The 15,558-nt window shown below is 38.7% G+C and overlaps 1 protein-coding gene across 1 annotated transcript in view; it reads left to right on the forward strand.

Annotated features, from left to right (window-relative positions):
• Positions 1-13,743, forward strand: part of LOC105069665 (uncharacterized) — a 56,946-nt gene extending 43,203 nt beyond the window's left edge. Inside the window, exon 5 of the mRNA XM_074352580.1 lies at positions 12,476-13,743. The gene's annotated coding sequence lies outside the window, so the exon portion shown is untranslated. The remainder of the gene's footprint in view (positions 1-12,475) is intronic.
• Positions 13,744-15,558: the final 1,815 nt, after the last annotated feature.

Below are 15,558 nucleotides of genomic sequence, written 5' to 3' on the forward strand. Positions count from 1 at the left end.
TGTAGAGGTGACTGATGGTGATTTAACTGCTCTATCTGTGACCTGCACAGTGCCTGGAACACAGCACCTGGAACATCACACTGTGAAGGTTGAGTGAATGATTTAGTTACAGCGGACAATTTCACCTGAAGTTTATTAACTGCCATTCTGTTTCAAGGTGTTGGACTAAACCACAGTAAAATACATGTTTTTTGAGAATAGACTAAACATGGGTAAAAATCAATCAAATGTTACCATGGAACAAATAGAAAGAAGCACTTAAATACTGAGCAAAAGCTGCTGAATTGGGAATCTGTAAAATTCCGTGGATTATACAGGATCAATCTTGTAAAACACATTCATATGCTTTTGAAAATGCTATTTATAATGCTGTATAACTGATGTGAATGGTCACAAATGTTCTTTGACCTTAACTCATGGGAAGTTCTGTTCATTTGTAAAACCCACATTCTGTTAAGTAGAAGCATTAAACTTTTCTTGGAAATGCTTATGCCATCTTATCATCTACACAGTCAAGCTTTACAGCTTTCCTCCTATTTCTTTCAGACTGGCATTTTACTTAAAAAGTTGAAATTCTTGGGTTTCAGGTAGTAAATTTAAACCAATACTCTATCCCTCTTAGGTGTTGCCATGAAAAATAATCAAAGTAAGCAAATACTGAAATGGAATTGTAGTGATATTATATCCTCTGCCTGTAAGCCAGTTTAATCCATCCCCTGGTCCTCTGACCTAGTTGGTGAAATCACTGAACGTAGCAGGCCTGCGTGGTTCTACTTTACATGTGCCCTTCTAGACACAGCCTCGGGAAGCAAATTCCTTTTTTTTTTCTCCTGGAAAATTTCACTATACTTTCCTTTATATCATACTTCGTGTTTAAAGAAGAAAATAAACATGATGTGAGAATATTTTCTTGACGTTGTTAAACGTGGGAGAAAGTTGGTGTGTGTAGGAGACACTCAACAAATTATCACCACTAGTGCTGCTTCACTACAGATTTGTCTTCAAATTTTTAGTTTTACAGGCTCCCAGGGGCCAATAACCACAGCTTTGTAACTTTTAGATGGCCTGCACCACCTAGCACAGTCCCTCGTGCATATGAGATATACTAAATTTTGGTGAATAAATGAATGAATCTGTGAATTAAAGAGAGAGTTGAAAACATTTGTAAATTATAAAATGCTCTCTAGTAATAAGGGATTACTATCACTTTTAGTATTAGTAGTAATTTAAAATGTTTTTGAAGTACAACTTCCTTCAGAAAAGTATAAAATCGTAAGTGTGAATTTCCCAAACAGTGAGCAAACTCATATAACTAACTCCCAAATAAAAAAGTATATATTACTAACATCCTTCTTTGCTCCCCTCAGTCACTGCCTCTCCCAGGGGGAACCACTATCCTGACTTCTGACACTGTAGATGTGTTTTACCTGTTTTGAATTTCATGAAATTGAATCATTGTAGAAAATGCTCTTTGCATCTTACGTCTGGTCAACATTAAGTTTGTGAGATTTATTCATGTTTTTGGAAGTAGTAATAGTTTGTTCATTCTTGCTGTAGCTTTTGCTTGATATTTGAGTGTTTCTTTCTATTTGTTCCATGGTAACATTACTATATCCCTATGCATGAATATAGCTCAGTTTATTTATCCTTTCTACTGCTTTGGAACTTTGGGTTGTTTCCAGTTTGGGGCTATTACGCATAGTATAACAATATTCTTTCACAAGTCTTATGGTGAAGATGTGTACTCATATGTATCCACCTAGAAGGGGAACTGCCGTAAGGTACAGAGAGTCAGCTTTATCTGATGCTGCCAAACACTATTCTAAAGACCATACACCTCCCTACGTTCCCATTAGCAGCAAATGAAAATCCCAGTTACTTGTCATCCTGGTCGGGGCTCGGCATTGCCCGGCTTCGTCACTTTAGCCATTCCGGTGGGTACGAGGTGGTATTACAGTGTGTTTTAGTTGACATTCCTGTGATGCCTAGTGAACTGAGGGCCCTTTTTATTAGCCATTTGGATCTTCTCTCTTACCACGTGCCTGCCCAGGAGTTTGCCCATTTCCTAATAGGGTTTGTCTCTTTTAAAATTTCTGTGAGAGTTCTCTGTGTATAGTGGATATGGGTTCCTTGTCAGATACAGGTATTGCAAAATCTTCTGTGTGAGTCATTTCAACCTGCAGTCCATTCAGAGTGAAGCCACCCTACACGCACCAACTGCGGGTGGGTCCACCTGGTGTGCAGTAGAATCTCCTGAGCGGACTTACCAGCTCTACGGCCTCCTTCCCGAACAAATGAATCGGAATCTCTGGGGGCGGGGACTAGCTCTGTATCTTGTTCCTCATGGTATCCCCAGTGCCTGAATAACCAGTGGTCTTGATAGTGAAACAGATATTTAAAATTTAATCCTTAGTTCAAGATGCATTCTTTCACCAAACCATATATAACACGATACAACTTGAATACATTTTCTCACATGATTAAAGTAAATTACACAGTGTATAGGACTTGATAAATAGTGAAAAATAAAGGTTTATCTTTACTTGTTTACTCTGTATGATAAGTAAAATAAGCTTTCTAATAGTGTTTAATAATATCTCATATAAAAATGAAAGAGTCATTTAAAATTACTTTAAATCTTATTCCTCATAAAACAATGCCGTGACATTTAAAACATTTTTAAGGGAGATTATGTGATTTTATATTTTAGCCAAGAAAGTTTATGGCTCAAAATCAGCTGGGTTAGGGTGATCCAGAGGGGAAAATGGGTAGAAATTAAAAGCCTGTAGACTGTGGCTAGTGATTAAGAATATGGGGAGACAGCTGCCCAGCAGTGCAGACAGCTTCCAGGAGGCTGTGAATGACCCATTACGAAGAGTAATCACTTGGAGTTTGAATTTCCATTTGGATGGAAATTTCTGCTGTGGGTCAGATTAGATGACCTCTAGCAGTACTTACAGCTTTAAACGCTCCACGTTTTTGCAATGTGACCCCTGATCTAGTGCAAACACAGTTCTTCCCCTGGAGGTGAAATCCTCCCAAACTCGTTGCTTTTGATATTCTTGCCCTGGTTGCAGGGGCATACGTCACTCTAGGGTTTTGGAAGTCACCCTTTGAAGGAGAGTTTTCGCCAACAGGACATTTTCTTATCATTGATCTGGCAGAGAAGTTCTTTAATTAGAGTTCCAGCCTCCTTTTAGTGCTCTGTATTTTTAGGGACTTCTCTCAGCTAGATTCAAGATGTTCCGTGAAATGGAAATGTAGCTGAGTGGAAAGCTAGATTGACAGGGAAAAATCCTCAATCTGCCATTTACAAAGGATCATTTTTCAACATTAAATATAAAAAGCTCTGCCTGATGGTTGCATTATAACCAGTGGGGTGCCTTGTCAGCTAGCGTGCTGGGAAACAGCTTTATACAACTCACTCTTTTCAGTAATTATTGCCTTTAAAGGGGAGCATCCATGCATGTTAAATGAGACTTAGTTCATAATTGTCAGATATTAGTATAATGGATTCAGCTAAAAGGATTTTAGACATTTGGGCCAATTTGGCCCTCTTTTCTGGAAGCTGCATGTGACACGGTGTGAACCTGCCCCTTGAAACTGGCCAGAGGACCATGCAACTGGCTTTAGTTATGAACATTTCCCAGCCCACGTGCCACCCAGCACTGCATTGGTGGCTTAAGACAGGCCCGTAACAAACAAAAACATGTCAGAAGTTACCAGCTTCAGGGCTCAGTAAATCCAGAGCTTAATTCTAAGGCTGAAAACCCACAATCAAAAATATTTTCAGTTGGCTTCTTAGCTCGCATTTCCAAGTGTTAAATGGGATTCGTTAGGCAGGTTTTTCATCTTATGTTAGAAGGCGTGCTGTGTCTCAGTTCCCAGCGTGTGTCCTAAACTCTTCAACACATTGGGCCAGTGCCTAAGATTGTAAAAGCTTTGACAATGAAGAAATCTGACGTTTCAAGTTAGTCTTTTCTTACGTCTCTAATACATAGGGTGTGTGTACCCACACCAGGGAGATCACACCAATTTTGGTAGTAACTTGGTCAGCATGTCAGTGTTGGTCCTCAATTGTCACATCTTGGTGGGGCTGGCATGTTAGTTACAGAGTTAGGAACCATTCGAAGATGTCTTGTGGTATTGCCTCAGGGACATTGTGAGAGATTCCAGAGAAAACATGATTATTTTGATAAACAGATATCCAAGGCATGTGGTCTTTAAACATGTAGGGATCTCTGACTTAACCTCAGAGGAACTTTGGATGTGGACAGAACTTCCCTAGTGGGAATATTCATTTTAGAATCCCCCTTGGTTATAGGGGAATCCTTGAGTCTCTGATAATATTTTATTTCACAGCCATGGCCAGATTCAGTCATGGACAAACCACCTTTTTCTAATCTTATAAAAAGTACTTACTAGTTTTCACAGATAATACATGAGTACATTCCTGTGGGTATATTTCAAACAACAAAGAACAATATTCAGGATTAAAGAGTCTCCCTTTACTCCTGCCTCTAATTCCCCTCCAGCTAACCACATCCTAAAAGTAGTCGTTAATAGCAGAGTATCTTTTTCTGATCTTTTAAAAGCATTTACATTCAAACATATGGACACATACAAATACATAGTTTAGCAAATATTAAAGGAATCATACAGTATGCTTTTTTTTTTTTTTTTCGCTATTTGCTTTTTCATTTAAAAATATAGATTAAATTTTGCTTAACTGGAAGCCATTAGGATCTGGGACTGTTGTCCCTGTTTACAAACTCAGGATTGGAAAAGTTTCCTAAAGGCCTCCCTCACGCATGGACTGGACTATTTCATTTCACCCGCCCCCATTGTCCTTTCCCTTGTCTCACAGTCCAGTTGCATCAAGAGGAAAAACATTGCATTCTGTACAATTCAGAAAGCCTTGTTTGTGTTTTCAGATTAAAATGTGTGTAAGATTTTTGAACCAACAGAGTGAGAAAATGGAAAGACCGACAAAGGTTTCAATTTAAAGAGCTAAACAATCTACACAGATAGGCTGCTTAAACAGCAAAGGAATATTTCTCCTAGCCTCAGAGATAGAAATGGGATAATTGCTAAGAAAAATGGGTCTGTCTGACCTATTATCCTATTTCTACCAAACTAGCAGCTTCCCTTATCCCTTCCTTCATGACCACTTGACAACTGAGCAGAAGGCAAGAGCTCTTCCTGCAAAAGTTGAGCTTGATTGCTTACAATTTCCACCCCCAGGGGTTCTTGCCCCTTCCTTGATTAGGAGAAATGGCCCCCTGCTCATCCTGTCAAGACGCACAGATTGCACAGTGAATAGGGGAGAAATCTCATTTTGGAGACAAGCATTTTCTATGAACTCTATTAAGCAACAAAGCAGCTAGGTTTTCATGGGGTCACATGTCCAGATCATAATCACCAACTTCTTGGGTGCAATATAAGGCCTCTACCGGAGTCCACTTTTTCCATGTTCGTCGATGTGATTATTTCACGATAACAGCTTTCTCGAGGGAGTCTGAGACGCTTTCTGCACATTTTAATGAGCCTGTCATAAAGCCTCATTTTTTTTCCCCTTTGTCTTTATTTATTTTCTGATTCTTTTCTTTTGTGTTGTGAGCCACATGTATTTGGAAGCCTGAGAGGACACAGAGATTTTAAATGTCATCCATCCTGGATGGATGAAAATCCGTTGTCTTCCCTTCCTGAAATTTAGCAATATTTCATTCCCTTGGTTTAACAGGGTTAAATATAGTCTGTATTTGTATTCTGAGGAAAAAAAAAAAACCTGTATGATTGAGTATGAAATTTCAGTATGTTCCTAGATAAAGAATAATCTTAGTTTTCAGGAAGAATTGAAACATGAATTAAGTACAGTTATAATAAAGAGCATTACAACAAACATCCTTATGTACAAAAGATTTCAGGGTCCTATTCAATGATCCAGTAAATTCAAGATTCCCTAGTTCTGGTTTGCTAGAATTCATTACAGGAGACTAGATCCGTATGTAGGCCCAGTGGTTCTAACACTAACCTTTTTTATTTTTAGATGTTACTTAATTTAACAGCAAATACTAAATTGGGGAATTCATAAAAAATACTGGGTTTTATTTTTAAGAACAGAAAAAAGAAGAATAGATAAAGGAATGATCAGAGTATTTGATTTCATTTCTGTTACTCATGCCATTCCATAGTTACTAAATGTATACTTAATTTTCAATATATTTAATACTTTTTTCTCACATCACAGTTTGATTTTTATAACTAAATTTACCCTGGGAGTTAGTATAAAAGGATAGTGCAATAGGATTTGATTTTATAAATAAGTTTACCTTGGGATTTACTAGGTAAGGACTATAGATTAGGTATATTTTAACGAATTTCAGCTACCCATTGCCAATTTTTTATTCTAAGTTTTTCAGATGGCTTTTGTTAATGAGTGATGTCTGTGACTAATGCTCCCTGTAGCTTCACCTATTTGAATTAATCTGGCTCTTTATCCTTTGTCAACATATGTATGATCGGCTTCAATCGGATTTTCTGAAAACAAAGAAAGTATTCCCCATCGTTTCCCAGGAGGTTTACAAATGATATGCATTGAACTAATCCAATTGGACTAATACGATTATTTTTGTGTGTATATGCAAAAGGGCATGGATTGCTCAATAATAGATGAGAAAAGAGAGATGACTTCTCCCCTCCCAGCTTCTTTGCACCTGGATCTGTTGGAGAATGTGTCTATGGACTAAAAACCCATGTGGCTGCTGGGCTCCAAGATGTTTCCTTAGGGACAGGGCTCCGTCTTCCTCTGGAAATGAGGATACATTCTCCAGCTCAGACAAAGAACTGTTGGCTAGCAGTGAAGAGAGGTTTGTAGGCACAGACTCAGGCTCCCACCTGGCCACCACGGTTGCAGAACTGAGGCCCGGGTATGTCCAGGCCAGTTGGCTGAAGGATATACCTCTGTTAGAGCCTGGGTTTGGGCCCATCAGGGCACTACTCAGACACCTCCATGGTGCATGTTTGACTCCATCTAGGCAGCTGTAACAAAACATCTCAGACTGGTGGCTTATAAACAACAAAAATTTATTTCTTATAGTTCTGGAGGCTAGGAAGTCCAAGATCAGGGTGTCAGCATGGTCACATGCTGGTGAGTGTCCTCTTCCTGGTCCATCAGAGGCAGCTTCTTGCTTTGTCCTCACATGGCAGAAGAGGCTCGTGGTCCCCCCTCACCACCTTATCACCTCCCAGAGGGCCCCACCATCTGATAGCATCACCACTGGGGGTTAGGTTTCAACACAGAAATTTGGGGGACACAAATATCCAAACCATAGCAGTGTGCTTCCTTCCTCTGCCCTCCCTTTACTCAGTCATTCTTACAAAGTTCCTTTTTTTGTTCTTCTCTTTTCATGGGACATGTCACGTGGTAATGCCTCCAAAGCCATGATTGTCATCATCTCTTGATGAATCTAAAAAATATATCACTTAGCCTAGACCGTCTCCAGAGATCCAAACCCTACTGGATATTTTCATTTGACTATGTTATTACTTCCCCAAAACCGTCACGTCCCAGGATGAACTAATTATTTTTATTCTCAAATATTCTTTTTGTTTCTTATTTGAAGGAGTGACACCCCTGCCCCAATTATGAAAAAATGGAGTCAGTCATAATATATTCTTCCCTCCTGTTACCTCCCAATCACCTCCCACATTCCAGGTCACTAAATTTTATCAATGTCATCTCCTAAATATATCTCAGATTCTTCTTCTTTCTATGACCCTTTTACTATATTCGATCAGTTAGTGAATTTCTTTATTCTTTTGGTGGGGAGGGAGGTGAGTGCATAGGGAGATAAACGTTTTCCATAGATGTCATCCACACTCTTTGTAGGCTGGGTTAGATGCTGAACATGTTAACATCCCATTTTCCTTCTTCTTACATAGCTTTTGTGAATATAATTTTCAAAGACTGTACATCAGTTCAAGTTTAAAGACAAGCCGTTTACCTGCTGATGGTATGTTTTTTGCATCAATTTATTCTTCCACGTACATTATGTGTAAGTGTCCTTTTATGCACACTCTTGCCAATTCTAAATATTATGGGTTTTTTAACCATCTGATGGGCAAAAAGCTGTACTTCATTTTTGTAAAGTCATATTTTCATGATTCTAAGTAACTTCTGTCACTTTCATACATTATCATTTTTGTTTTTATTATGTGAATTACCTGTTCTCATGAATTTTTCATGATAATGTAATAAAATTTAAATAATATTTCTATTGAGTTTGAGGAGTTCTTTATATATTAAGGATATGAACCTTTTTTTGCGGGGTGGTGCATGTGTGGTAGTTTTTTCCTTTTACTCTACCAGTTGTCTTTTAATGATGTTTGTGTTACCTTGGTCACTCAGAAATATTTTGTATATAGTTTTTATGCTATTTCCCAGTCTTTTTTTTTTTTTTTAATGTCTCCACAACATTGTTCTGACTGGTTTCTCTCTCATGGTCTCCTCACCCTTCCTCTGGGTGATAAGTAGTCCTCCAGTTACCTTTTCACAGCACAAATCAGCCCTGTTACTTCTTGCTTTAAAATCCTTCAATGGCTTCCTATTGTTTACATGGGAAAGTCCACATCTATTTTAGCACAGCAAAGAAGGTCTTTTGTGATCCTGTACCTTGCTGCCCCCTAGTCCACCCCCGGCCCCTGCCAGCCATGCTGACCCACCAGTGCACGCATGCACCACGCACCATGTGTGCAGCTCATGTCAGAGTCTTTGTATACAGCCCCTTTGTCATGAACGCCTTTCCCTTTTCCTGTTTTCTTTGGGAATTCCTACTTATCATTTCCTAAGAAATGATTCAAGCACAGTTGATTTCTTTCTTTATATCGTCTTACATTATATATTCCTCTTTTGCACACTGTTTTCCCAATTTTTGCTGTAACAATGTACCTATACTCTTACTTAATAGCTTTCTTTAATGTATACCCACTCTTAATCCAAATCAAACTATTCAAAAGGGAAATCTTACATTTCTACTATAAATGGAGATGCAGTGTTACTTGCAATAGATAGAAGAAAACCATCCAAATAAAAACATAACTAGGACAGAAATCTAACCATGCTCATATAAAATCAGCTTGCACGTTGACAGTGGCACACACACTACCTTTTGGAAAGCGCTGTTCAATTGTACGACTTATCTAAAGGTAGGCTTTTAAAGAGAGAGATTTCTGAAGAAGATTTACAGATCATACTACGATTATAGCTTATAAAAGAGACACAAATTTGTAAAAGGATGTAAACAAAACTTTAAATAATCATATTCATTTCTAGTTATTGTCAGAGTGGAAAGTCCTAATCTTATCTTTGTGTAAATGGAGCAAGTCTTGGTTGACGCTACACTTAGTGAATTCTAAACAGAGTGATGGAAGGCTTCCACGGTGTTCCTTAGCCCATCGTTCCTGTGGCCTTTGTCTTAATTCAGGAGGGAAAGCACTAACACAGATTTTTATTTAAAAAAAATGAGATCAGCAGGACAATGAAAATAGGGTGTTTGTGCCTCAGGGGGCAGATGTCCTTAAAAAAACTGTCAGGATGAATTTGTTAGATTATATGGTAGGATGAATATGAACTTAGAATAAAACACAGTATTATATTTAGGTTTGGGAATGGTCAAAGACTGTTGCTAGACTAGACTTAACTACGGGTGTCATTTGACTTTGTGGCACTCTCTGGTCACAAAAATCTCAAAGGGCTCCATTATTTGTCTTAAAAGTTTAAATGTGCAATTTACATTACTTCTTGCTATTCTCTCTTTCAGCCCTAAATGCTGATTTGTATGCTTAAAAGAGATGCGGTAGAAATAGCCTGCATTTGGATGCTTTTATTATTTGATTTGTTAAGAATGAGTCAACATAGAAGCTGAACATTTAATAAGATGAGAGAGCCAGAAACAAAGAAAGTTATTATTTAAAACTTCAAATTTGTTACATTTCTCATCCCAAGATTATAAAGTACCAATATCTGCTAAATGCATAAAAATGCTGCCAATCCTAGAAATTTCAGAGAGAATAGTAAGCATTAACTAGTAGTATAAAAATAGAACTTTGTGGCCAATAATGAAGGGTGTTTATTTCCTACATTACTCCAAAATGTATAATTTTAGTTGTTCCTTTTCAAATTACAACCGGATACAAAACCCTCTTTTCATTCAGAAAGGATGTTATTAAGTTTCCTTAAAAAAAAAAAAAAAAAAGAAAAAAGAAAAAGAAAAGCAGCTGTGTGCAGACAGGTCTCAAAAAAGGCCCCAAAGATGAATGCAATAGCTCGTTACCGTGATTCTATATTTTAATGAGATGAAGTCACACTGCTTAATTCTTTGTCCTTCGAGCTAATTTTATTACCATTCACTATTTGTGATCCTAGGCTGTGAGAAAGGCACTTAGTTTAGACAAAGCTGAAATTGCACTTGTGAGTCCATGAGCTTTTGGACTGATGATGTTTGTTCTTTTGTTCCACTGTCCCATCTATGATTTCAGAGTTTCTCTAGACCTTTAGAGAAGTTGCAGATCACATGCCAGTGAGATTCTGCATCCTTTAGTGAAAGTCATCTGACATCCTCAACTGCTGACTCTAGAGTTTCGAGTCTCACGTGACTTCTCTCTCAGACAGGTCAGTGGGGAGACTTCAGGACACCATAATCCCCGTCCCACAAATTGTACACAACAGTCTGTCTCCCCCAACAAAGGAGGAGTACTTACGGAAGATTCTTCAAGAATCCATTAATTTTAAAAAGGTTGAAAACTGCTCCTGCAGTGCCTCATTTTGTTGTAATTTATAGTCCTAGAGCAACTGCCTCCACGTTGTGGAGACTAAATCTTTTCTGGGTGAGATAGGTTAGATCTCTTTTTAAAAAATGTATTATTGTAAAATATACGTAATTTTTTAAATCATTTTAACCATTTATAAGTGCATAATTCAGTGGCATCAAATACATTTACCATGTGTAACAATCATCACTTCCTACACCCAAAACATTTTCATCTCCCTGACAAAATTCTGTACCCACTAGATAATAAATCCCCTACCTTCCTCCTTCAACCCCTGTTAACCTCTATTCTACTTTCTGTCTTTATGAATTTGCCTTTTCTAGGTACTTCATGTAAGTGGAACCGTACAATATCTATCCCTCTGTGTCTGGCTTATTTCAACAAGTGTAATATTTTCAAAGTCCATCTATGTTGTAGCATATATCAAAATTTTACTCCTTTTTATCGCTGAATAATCTTGTATTATGTGTATATACCACATTTTGTAATCTAATTGTCCATTGATGGACATTTGGGTTGTTTCTGCCTTTTGCCTATTGTGATAATGTTGCTATGAATGTTGATGTACAGATATCTTCTTGAGTCCATGCTTTTATTATTTTGGATTTATATCTAGGAATGGAATTTGTGGGTAAGATGTCTTTTTTTTTTTATTAAAAATCTAAAATTAGCTTCTTCTTTTTACCATCAAACGACGTTTTTGCCAAAGTCAGTTGTTATCTCCCAGTCAGCTTGCTGTATGTGATATGAATCCACTTGGGTTATCTCCATGATCACCCCATTTTCAAATTACAAGTACTTCTCTCATGCTCTTGCTTTGTGAGACATTTGGAAACAAAACCCATCAAAGAAGAAATAGTTTCTCTTTATCTTGAGGAGATTCCATAGATCCTGTTCTTTTTCAACATTCATGACACATAATTTTTTTACTTCACGAAAAAGATATCCTAGATATTATTTCCATACAGTTTTCAGGATTTATTTTGCAAATTACTTGAAGTGGCACCTGTCACCAATGAACAGGGATGGAAAATAAGGGCATGTTATTTCCCTCGTGGAAATAATTATTCCAGACACGGCACTAATTTACCAACCCTGAAAAAGTCAGTTCTGTTTATAAAGACCCTGACATATCCACAGAATTGAGAATTTTAAGTAAATATCATGAGCTTGTGTTTGCTCATCCCTGGGGTAATTGTTTAATACAAGTTCCTCCAGAGATCTTTATCCTCGGAAATCTTATTAAAACGATGACATTATCAAGGTGTTGGAGGATGGGAGAGAAAAAAATTAAGGGTGGATTTATAGTGTGAACTCAGCCTAAGGAATTCGCTTTCACAGAGATATTTTGTCATTTCTCCTAAATGCATCCTTGTGTCCATCAGAGAGGCAAGAGAGATGGAATAGACATAATCCTTCGAGACTCATAGTTAATTATCCTAAATAACATGGTAGATGCTGCCAGTTAATGGGAGTGGAAATCAAGTAGCCTCAGGAAGCTGCACTGCCCTCATCCCGTCTTTCACTCTCTGCTGTCAGATTTGTTCTGGATTAGCTTTGGTTCTGTGGGTTTGCCCTGTTTTGGAATCACAGAACTGAAGGTTTTGAAGGTGTTTGTACTCAGATGTTTGAATTCCATCTGCAGCTCTGCCAAGTGGCTGTCTGGATCCCGGGTGAATTTTCAGAGACAGTGAGCCATATGGAGCGATGGTTCAGAGGGCCCGTTTGGGAGTCAGACCAATTTGGATCCGACTTCAGACTGCCACGCCTCAGCTGTGAGTCCTTCGATGAGTCACTTAAACTCCCTGAGCCTCAGTTTCTTCATCTGTAATACCTTTTTAATAACATCTTGCATGGTGCCGCTGGAAACTGAATCCATTTTTTCGTGATAAATCTATAAGACTGAGCACTGAGTGGGGGGGGGTGGTGTAGAAATCATATGACTGACCTAGGTTACCAAGAACTGATGACCAGTAGCTCCTGCTGGTTTATCCCACCCTCCTCCTCTAATACTGCATGGGTAGTGCTGGCATTTGCCCACAGGTTGAAGCCAGATAGGCGCTTTCCAAAGAAATCAAATACTCTTCCTGGGAAGAATAAGGACTCTCAGAAGGGGATTAGTAATCCCGATTTGGACCCTCCTTGTCTTGGCATTTGAAGGATTGGAGGGTTGGGGAGGTCTGCCTTCCTGCTCCCTACCTGCATACTCAACTGAAGCCTGTGCATCAGCCTCACCTACATAGTTTACTGCATCTGCTCTTTTATCCACAAGACAGGCAGGTCTGTACATCAGTAAGCCATCATTCATAACTATGAATAGGTAACCAAAATTTGCCAGCCCTTTGAGGAGATCTGGCTATATGGAAGAGAAGCACCAAGAAGAAAAAAAAGAAGAAAAATTGGTCTCTAAGTAAACAGAGATAATTCATAGTAGGACAGAAATTTTAAGTAGTTTTGATTTTAAGAGCTATCACACCTAAAAAAGAATAGACTGTAACAAATAGGAGTGGGGAACAAGCAAAGAGTTTATAGATGTAAAAAATATAATAATTGAAGGCCTGGAATAAAGAATCAAGGAGCTTCCCAGAATGTAGACCACAAAGACAAAAACACTGAAAAATATGGGTGAAAAAATGAAAGAAAAAAGATAGAGTATCAGTACATGTCAATATAGGAGAGCTAACATCTGAATAACAATTGTCAAAGGGACCACAGAAAGTGAAAAGATAGAAACAATTCAAGACATCTAGTCAAACAAATAAATAAGAAAACCAAACCAAACCAGACCAAAATGAAAGACAGCGTCCCAGTGCTGGGGAGAGATCAGAGAATTCAGACTGAAGAAGATGGCTGAGCACTGAGTGTGTTTTGTGCTTCTTGGGGTTCAGCAGATGCTGCTACAGTCTGAGTATGTGCACCGTTAGGCAGGGAGTGGGCAAATTACCCAAGGGGAATTATTCACTTAAATTTTTATTTAAGTAATAAAGCTAACGACAATAATAATACAGCTTATTTATTATGTGATCGTCACTGTGCAGCAGACTCCATGTTGCTGCAAATTCTCATACCGCTCTACAAGGTAACTGCTGCATTCTCTACTGTATCAGTTTCCTGTGGCTGCTGTAACAAATCACCACAAACTTGATGGCTTGAAACTGTAAAAATCTATTCCCTCCAAGTTCTGGAGGCTCAGTGTCCAAAATCAGTATCACTGTGCCAAAATCGGGGTGTCCGCAGAACTAGCAGTACTGCCTTGGAGGCTCTGAGAGAGAATCCATGCATTTCCTCTTCTAGCTTCTGGTGGTCACTGGCATTCATCGGCCAGGCTCTAACTTTGTGGTCACAGTGCCTTTTCATCTTCTGTGTCAAATCTCCCTCTGCTTCTCTCTTATAAGGATACATGTAATTGCAATTAGAGCCCACCTGGATAATCTTCGCATCTCAAAGTCCTTTACTTAATCATATCTGCAAACATTTTGCCATATAAAGTAACGAACTTAGGTCCAGGGATTAGGACATGGGCATCTTTGGGGTGGAGGGAGGGACTCTTTTCAGCTCCCCACACCACACTTTGTGGATATGGAAATGAAAGGATTAAGTTCACTTGCCTGAGGCTTTAAGCAGCAGAGCCTGGATTTGAATGTGCATCTGTTTGATCCTGGAATATGTCTGTCCCTTCTTCCCTTCCTTTATCCCTAGATAATGAGTAATATGGTAGGACATTTGCATTGCTGTTTTATTCTGAGTCAAGTTTAATTGTCACACTCCTGGGTTCTGGATTCAAAGAGCAGGCGATACAGAGAGAAATAACTGATGACACAAAATACTCAAGGTTAATGCAACACTCACATTGATTTCCTTTCATGTTGAAACAGGCGGCCAGGCCATGGGGAGGGTAGGCTGATGGAGACACGCTGCTCAGGGGGGTGGCTCAGCGTCTCATTACCACGGCTGCTTCTGACTCCCAGCTGGTGGGGCAGCTAGCAAGCTTCCCTTCTGCCTAGGAGGTGGTCTGCAGAAAACCCAGCCCAGTGTCCTCCTTTGGAGATGCAGGGAGGTGGGGGCTTGGGCTCAGGGATGGTGTGGCGGACCCAGCTTTTATGCTAGAATTTCTACTTGGGGACGAGGACTACAGCAGCAAAGAGTATTAGCCTCACTGGTTTTTATTGAAGTCCAAGCAACTTTTTAGATGACTTGCTTTTCAGGTACAAAAATGCTTTCCCCTTTTCAGAGATGGTTCTGAAAGACATATGTTCAAAACTAACTTTGATGTAAGTATGTTTATTATATTTCTTAAGAACAACGTGTTTCTATTTAACAAAGTGGGGTGAAAACGCTGCCCAAACAAGTTCATTTGAGGGGAATGCTGACGTGTCTTTGGAAAATACTTAAATCACACAAGTCACAATTGCATATAATCAAACAACAGAACTGCAGACAGAGCATTCCTTGCTCCAAGGTAATCACTGTGCATGGTGAATAATTTGGGGTGCATTCCTTCAGTCTGCCATTTATGCTTTTTAACAGATATATCTAATATATTTGTTTTTATTTTCAATAAATGGGATCCTATTTTGCCTACTTGCTCTTTCAAGTTAACTTAGAGGTATCTCCAGGTTGGAACCTACAAAAATTGTACAGTATGTGCACATAATACCATAATTTATTAACTCCCTTACTGGATATTTAAATGTTGCTTTTTTGTTATCATAACAATACTGCAAGGAG

Source organism: Camelus bactrianus, chromosome 25 (assembly GCF_048773025.1).
Source record: "Camelus bactrianus isolate YW-2024 breed Bactrian camel chromosome 25, ASM4877302v1, whole genome shotgun sequence".
Classification (NCBI taxonomy): Eukaryota; Metazoa; Chordata; class Mammalia; order Artiodactyla; family Camelidae; genus Camelus; species Camelus bactrianus.